This window comes from Panthera onca, chromosome A3 (assembly GCF_046562875.1).
Source record: "Panthera onca isolate mPanOnc1 chromosome A3, mPanOnc1 haplotype 2, whole genome shotgun sequence".
NCBI lineage: Eukaryota > Metazoa > Chordata > Mammalia > Carnivora > Felidae > Panthera > Panthera onca.
This window is the reverse complement of record NC_138341.1, coordinates 104,937,256-104,943,288: the sequence shown is the minus strand read 5'-3', so window position 1 is coordinate 104,943,288 and position 6,033 is coordinate 104,937,256. Positions and strand designations below refer to the sequence as shown.

General features: G+C 41.5%; 1 protein-coding gene across 1 annotated transcript in view; it reads left to right on the top strand.

Moving 5' to 3' along the window:
• The first annotated feature begins 1,526 nt into the window (after positions 1-1,526).
• Positions 1,527-6,033, top strand: part of ANKEF1 (ankyrin repeat and EF-hand domain containing 1) — a 465,781-nt gene continuing 461,274 nt past the window's right edge. The window contains exon 1 of the mRNA XM_081795314.1: positions 1,527-1,530. The gene's annotated coding sequence lies outside the window, so the exon portion shown is untranslated. The remainder of the gene's footprint in view (positions 1,531-6,033) is intronic.

Below are 6,033 nucleotides of genomic sequence, written 5' to 3'. Positions count from 1 at the left end.
AACATGGAATTATTTTGACAATGATAGTTTTAATAATGGTGCCTTTTGAATAATTGGTCTACTATTGTTTTTGATGTTTCCTGGTCTTGAATTTGGCATTGAACTTCAGATTAAAAAGCTGGTCTGAACATGGTAGCCTAGGATGAGTTGTATTTGAAGTAAAATATATGCTGAAACTTTCTAGAGAAATGGACATAGTTTGAATTTCACTCACTTTCTAAATAAGCATTTTTCTGAAAAATCTGAGCAAGGGTAGGAGAAATTCTTTTCTCCGGTGTTAGGTGGGAATCTCTCCATACCCCATACCATCTCCATCGTATGAGAGCAACTCATGTGTTCATCTCCCCAAGTCTTCAACTGCTAAAAGTAGCGTATCCTTGGAAGTCCATTATCCCAGCAAATCTTGATAAATATCAGTTAATTACTGTTTCATTACTTGTTTGTTTGCTGCCCTGTCAATCTGCTAGTTTCTTCCCCTGCACTCTCTCTCTTCAGTGCTCAGTTCCAGTGAGGAAGAAGCCCTGGTTCCTCATAACAGTTGGACATTGCACAAGGAAAAGGAGATACCTTCTATCATCTGCCATCTTGTCACTCCGTGCCCCGAACTTGACATTGCCCTTTCCTTTTTAGCATCTCATGTATTTTTTAAAAACTTCCCATTTGGAACCACCCAAGAATCTGGGGAGAAATGGTCACTTAGATGTATCAGTGAGGTACCCTTGCACTCTGTAACCCCTTCAGGAAAAAAAAAAATTTAGACCTGACTCACACTTCTCAATACTCTGTATCTCTTTACTTTTACAAAAGGAAATTTGTGTCTTTTAAAAATTTTACTTTCACAAAACATAGGATTCATGATTAGTTTTTGGTATTGTCATTCATTCATTTGTTCAACAAACAGGTTTTGAGCACCTACTGAGCAGTCTCTTGTGCTGAATATACAGGGGTAAACTGACAACTTTGAGTCTATGGGGGAGGGCTGACATACATACACAGGTTGTTCTTTTATTTATTTATTTATTTTTATTTTTGGGACAGAGAGAGACAGAGCATGAACGGGGGAGGGGCAGAGAGAGAGGGAGACACAGAATCTGAAACAGGCTCCAGGCTCCGAGCCATCAGCCCAGAGCCTGACGCGGGGCTCGAACTCACAGACCGCGAGATCGTGACCTGGCTGAAGTCGGACGCTTAACCGACTGCGCCACCCAGGCGCCCCCATACACGGTTGTTCTAAAAAGGACAAGTGCCCTGGCTCTTTTTACAGTGTTGTCATGTAAAACATGGCCACATCCCTGTGTTTAAGCTGATTCATTAAATCTTTCGAGATTCCAACTTTCTTCTCAAATTCCAGTGGCTTTTTTACCTGCAATATGCGGTATGTATATAAAGCCACATTACCATGCCTATAATTGCTATAATCACAGCATCTTTAGTTGTCCTAAAACTAGCTCAGCTCAAACTGAGCCTAATTTAGCCTAATTTCTTTGACCCTCTCATTTCTCTCAGTCCTGCCTTTTTCTTATCAACTCAGTAGAATAAAGGGGAGCCTCCTGGTGAGGGCAGGTGCAGTGGTCTCTGGGTGGATAACACAAGGTGTCCAGAGGAACTGACTCAGCCCTGGATCTCAGCCTGGACTCCGTTCATGGGCATTCCCATTGTCCTGCATTTCACGGCAGCTCCTGTCCCTGAGTATAGCAAGCTGAGATGGTGGCTCATGTATCTGCATTGCTTCTCAAGCTCAGAGATAAGAGAGAAAACAAACCACAGATGCTCAATTACCCCTGTAACTGTCATTTTTTTTTTTTTTACTGCAGTTTTAAACACAACTACCTCAGGGCACAAAAGGATGCTGTGTCTGGTTGTTGGTCTACCTGCCTGGAAAAGCCAGGCCAGATGGACCATATGCAGGTTTCTATGGGGGGGGGGGGGGGCTGAGTTTGAATTAAATTTTGAATGTGCTTCTTTGCAAGATTCCCCCATTATGGGGAAATAGCCCCCAGTGAAGCTGCCTCAGGGAGCAGGGGAGACTGTTCTCCAGCCTGAGAAGGCCTTCTAAGCTATAACCACTCGCTTCTCACCAATTGTCCAATCTTTCTGTTAACAAAGACTTGGCAAAGCTGAGTAGGTGTGGGAGACACCTGAGAAACAGGAAGGGAGAAATGGGTGGGAGAGGGGAGAGGTGGTAGGAAAGCCCAGCAGTGTCTGTTGGAGGCAGCAAGCTGTGTGCTCAGGAAGGGGTGTTTCACTGGGGAGGTGGTCCCAGCTGGCATTGGGCACAGTCACTTCCTGGGAACAAACACCAGAGTGACCAGAACCAGGCAGATGTAGCTTTAAATCAGCGTGTCTCCAAGAGCAGTTTGCAAGCAGCTTTGGCATCAGTCATCCCAGGGGGCCAGTTTAAAACAGTTCTACTGGTGCAGCCACTCTGGAAAACAGTGTGGAGGTTCCTCAAAAAATTAAAAATCGATCTACCCTATGATCCAGCAATAGCACTGCTAGGAACTTAACCCAAGGGATACAGGAGTGCTGATGCATAGGGGCACTTGTACCCCAATGTTTCTAGCGGCACTTTCAACAATAGCCAAATTATGGAAAGAGCCCAAATGTCCATCAACTGATGAATGGATAAAGAAGTTGTGGTTTATATATACAATGGAATACTACGTGGCAATGAGAAAGAATGAAATATGGCCTTTTGTAGCAATGTGGATGGAACTGGAGAGTGTTATGCTAAGTGAAATAAGTCAGGCAGAGAAAGACAGATACCATATGTTTTCACTCTCATGTGGATCCTGAGAAACTTAACAGAAGACCATGGGGGAGTGAACAAAAAAAAATTAGGGAGGGAGGCAAACCATAAGAGACTCTTAAAAACTGAGAATAAACTGAGGGTTGATGGGGAGTGGGAGGGAGGAGAGGGTGGATGATGGGCAATGAGGAGGGCACCTGTTGGAAGGAGTACTGGAAACCAATGGTGTTGTATGGAAACCAATTTTACAATAAATTTCATATTAAAGAAAAATAAAACATCAGTTCTAGAGAATCATCCCAGACCGATAGGGAATCTCTGTGGTGAGACCTGGAATCTGCAGTTTTACTATGCTTCCCAGTTCATTTTGATGCAGGGTATGAAAACTGGTGAAAAAGCCTTTGCTCTCAGCCTACCTGCAACATTATCCACATTATCGGGCTTCTCTTTGTTTTCTCTCCTGAAAATGGAGCTTACTCCCTAATCTTTGCAAAGCTATTTGAGGATTCATGACAGTATATTTAAGTCCCTAGAACAATGGCTGGCATGCTGGAAATGCTCCATAAAAGCTAGTTTTACTGACATGCTTTCTGGCACAATTCTTAACATGCGCATTCAAATGTCACCTGCCATCTGAGTTCAGGAAAGGTCCAAAGGGACTGATGTGGGGGGGGTTTTAACCTAGCACCCACAGTTTTCCATGTCAATTTATTTTGAATTCAGAGTATGTTTCTATGCAGGGATTCCCTGCTCCCCCAGCCCAGGAAACCACTGGGGGAGGGTGTCAATTGATAGGGGTTGGGGAGACCATCAGAGTCCATGAACTTGTAAGGGAAAAAATTACACCTTTAGCCTTTACCAACCCGAAAAGAAAGGTAGCATTTGCTTCAGTTATGAACATAGGCACCAAAGCACTACAGCATAACCAGGAACTGTGTGTCATCAGTAGAAATCAACGCATTGCATCTGTTGGAGATATCTTAAAAAATCACATATATTATGCTAAGTGAAATAAGTCAGAGAAAGACAAACACTGTATGATCTCACTTATATGTGGAATTAAAAAGAGAAACAAGTTGACAGATACAGAGAACAGATCAGTGGTTGCCAGAGGCAAGAGATAGGGGGTGGGTGAAATGGATGAAGGGAGTCCAAGTTACAACTTTTTAAATTTTTATAAGTCCTGCAAGATAATGTATACCTTGGTGACTATAATTAATAATACTTATTAATTAATAAGTATAATTAATAATACAATATAATTAATAATACAATATGGATCAATAATACTTATTAAGTATAATTATATAATAATACAATACGGATTAATATACCATATTGTATATTTGAAAGTTGCTAAGAATAAATCTTGCAAGTGTTCCTAAGGAAAAAAAAATTGTAACTATGTGTGTTGATAGATGTTACCTGGAATTATCATTTCATAACATACACATATAGCAAATTATGCTATACACCTGAAATTAATATGTCAATTACCTCAAAAGAAAAAAGTGACTGAACTTGTCAGGTTGTCTGCTGGGGAAGGATTCACAAACACTCATATGACAAATGAGATAACAAGTATGTGTTAGCATTGACTGACCATATGTTTTCTGGATCTTGGTCTGGGTGCTGAAGACACATCAGTGAACAAACTGAGTAAAAATTCCTGCCCTAACAGAACCGAAGTCTGTGTGTGTGTGTATGTGTGTGTGTGTGTTCCATTCAGGTAGTAAGATTAATGTACTGACATTACTTAACGTTGGGAGCCTTGTTTGGCTCAGTTAAAATGGATCATGGAAGGAAGATCTTGAAGTCTCTTCTAGCTTTAATATTTTTAAAATGTTGACAATGGTGAGGCATAATTATCAAAGCATTTGCTACGTGGGCAAATCTTTCAGGCTAAGAAATCCCTTTGCCTTTAAAAAAGTATATTTTGATCTATAAATCAGCAACCTTTATAGAACTTCTCAAGGCTTCTCTTTGTGTCTTTCACTTTATCTATTTATGTAGGACATGTTGTCAGGGTCTCAGGGTCTCATATTCCCTCAGCCCTTCTTGGAGGCCATGTGCTGAGCGTTTCTGTACAGGCTTCCCATGCCTCTCTCTGTCAAAGGGAACAAACTTTGCCCATATATAAGGCAAGATAGAAGTTCAGGAGTTGATATCCTTGGAACAACTATCAACCAATGAGGAGTAGGAGGTGGTGGATAAATATCCAAACATCTTCAACCCCAGAAGAACGATTCTACAGTGTCTCTCCCAGAAAGTCTTCACTGGGATTGAGCCCCAGTTACCCACAGTGGTACACCCGTTTTTAAAAAACTTACCTCCCTTCTTCATGTCACTTCTCCACTCTGCCGTGTGAGAGAGCTTCTGGCATCATCTCCCAAATAAAGTACTTGTATCTAAGTCTCTGTCTTAGGTTCTCCTTTTGGCAGAACCCACACTAAGGTAATATATTTATTTGACCTGGAAATCCAACTGAAAATGCACACATGTGAAGGCTCAAGTTGACCGACTTTCCTGAATAATTTGGATTTGTACTACCCTGTGTCACTTTCACAGAACTGCTCCTGCTTGTACATCTTGTACCTGCTTCAGACTGAATCGATCCTTTCTCTGCCTGGAACCTCATTACTGTTTCTTTGATGACACAGTGCTATTCATTTGACCAGTTTGACCAAAGAATCTGAACTCATTGAGTTGTTAACTTCATGGGATGATTTTATTTTTTCAGTAATTGCTAGTGTGTTCTTCCCAGTGGGTAATGGGGACACAACCATAAGTCAGTGTGATTCCAACTGTCTAATCCATTTAAAAAAATCAATCTCATTCGAATTCAAAATAACTCCCTTCTCTTTTGCTTGGGGTAAACTTGTATCAGAGAAAGAGGCAGCAGTAGATAGGAAGTGGCAGAAGACACAGTATGCATTCTTAGTCTCCTTTTCTTTCTTCTAGACCCTTCACGCAAACTATGGGGGTGTCACACTAACACATGGCCCAAATGCATAGGGAGCAGCCAGGAAGGGAGGTTCCAGTAACCCAGCTGGGCGTAGCCAGCCACCTTGGAGATTTTGTTGGAAGAAGGGGAGAGGCTGAATGTCATTTGTGTCAGCCTGAAGACTACAGCCTCTGCTGTTTAGAGTGGTCTTGGTGTAGATGGTATATGCAGATTTTATTTTATTTTTTTTTAATTTTTTTTAATGTTTATTTATTATTGAGAGACAGAGAGGCACAGAGTGTGAGCAGGGGAGGGGACAGAGAGAGGGAGAGACACAGAA